The sequence below is a fragment of the Arachis hypogaea genome, chromosome 11 (genome assembly GCF_003086295.3).
Source record: "Arachis hypogaea cultivar Tifrunner chromosome 11, arahy.Tifrunner.gnm2.J5K5, whole genome shotgun sequence".
Taxonomy (NCBI): domain Eukaryota; kingdom Viridiplantae; phylum Streptophyta; class Magnoliopsida; order Fabales; family Fabaceae; genus Arachis; species Arachis hypogaea.
In genome coordinates, this window is record NC_092046.1 from 86,162,551 (window position 1) to 86,164,131 (window position 1,581).

At 43.2% G+C, this 1,581-nt stretch overlaps 1 non-coding gene across 1 annotated transcript; it reads right to left on the minus strand.

Annotated features, from left to right (window-relative positions):
* Positions 1–720: 720 nt before the first annotated feature.
* LOC112724165 (small nucleolar RNA R71) lies at positions 721–828 on the minus strand. Its single transcript, XR_003163342.1, has one exon. It is a non-coding gene; the product is annotated as a small nucleolar RNA R71 (small nucleolar RNA).
* Positions 829–1,581: the final 753 nt, after the last annotated feature.

Consider the following 1,581-nt stretch of genomic DNA (forward strand, 5'->3'; position numbering starts at 1 on the left):
CCAGTTTTTGGCGCCGTTGCCGGGGAGTTGCAATTGTGTGCTAAATTATTAATTAGTGTACTTATTTTTATTTTTATTTGCATATTTTATTTTTATTTTATTACCATGAGCTATATGTTTCTTTCATTGAATGACGCGTTCACTGCCTGATCCGAGCTTAGCCGCATTTGATCCTGAAATTGAAAGAACTATTTCATGTATTAGGCGAGCTCGACGTCGGCTAGACTCTGAGGGTGGTGAAGTGATTGTTATTGATTCACCAGTCTCATCTGAGGGCGAATCTGAACCGCCATCTGAGAGCGAAACAAGCTTCTTTACTACTAATTCATTTAATTCACGTGCAGATAGAATGGCAGCACCTAGGAGGATTACTCTCCAGGAAGCTGGAGCCCCAGATTTTACAATGCAGCTGTATCAAGTGCATCATCCAACTCTGGTTGCAGATTTTGAACTGAAGACTGCACTAATCAACTTGATGCCCAAGTTTCATGGCTTACCTGCTCAGGAGCCCATCAAGCACCTCAGGGATTTTCAGACAGCCTGTTCCACTGTAAGGCGTCAGGGTGCAAATGAAACTTCTATTTTATTGACTGCCTTCCCGTTTTCTCTTGAGGGAAAGGTGAGGGAGTGGTACTATTCCCAACCTGAAGCAACTGTTACTAACTGGGATAGCTCAGGAGAAAATTTTTGGAAAAATACTTTCCAGCTGAAGTTACAGACAGACTAAGGAAAGAGATCTCATGCATTGTTCAAGGTGAATCAGAAACTCTCTATGAGTACTGGGAGCGTTTTAAGAACCTTCTGGACGCATGCCCCCATCACATGATTGACAGGCTAGTGTTGATCAGCTATTTCACTCAAGGCATGAAGCCTCGGGATAAAACTATACTAGATGGTGCTAGTAATGGTTCTCTGAAGAAATACAAGACCGCAGATGAAGCATGGCAACTAATCAGCGACTTAGCTGAGTTTACTAGGAATCACAGGCACAGGAGAACCCACTCAAAAGCTGTTGCAGAAATTTCCTCTAGTACTGAGACTTCTGCTCTTACACAGAGTATATGTGAAATGACCAACCTACTGAAGCAATTACAGTTGAATCAACAATAACAAGCTCAGCCTTCCCCACCATAACAAAGCCAACAGTTAGTCCCCCAAAGAGTATGCGGCATATGTGCTGATTATAGTCATTATACTGATGAATGCCCGCAGGTCCAACAAGAAGACAATATTGTGGCAGCTACTCATAACTTCTATGACCGCCCGAATCAAGGATGCAACCAACAAGGCGGTAACTACAACCAAGGTGGGAACTATAACCAAGGATGGCAGGACAACTCCAACCAAGGTTGGAGGGATAATTCCAACCATGGCTGGAGGGACAACTATAACAGAGGAGGCAGAGACAACCAAGGAAACCAGAGGTGGAATAACAACAACAGATAGGAGAATCAGAACCAACCTTATAGAGCTCCTTATTTAAGGCAATCACAAGGACCCCAGCAAATCAATAACAAGTACCTCAGATCACTTATCCCACTTCCTCATCAAATGACGAGATGCTTCGTTCTCTTACACAAG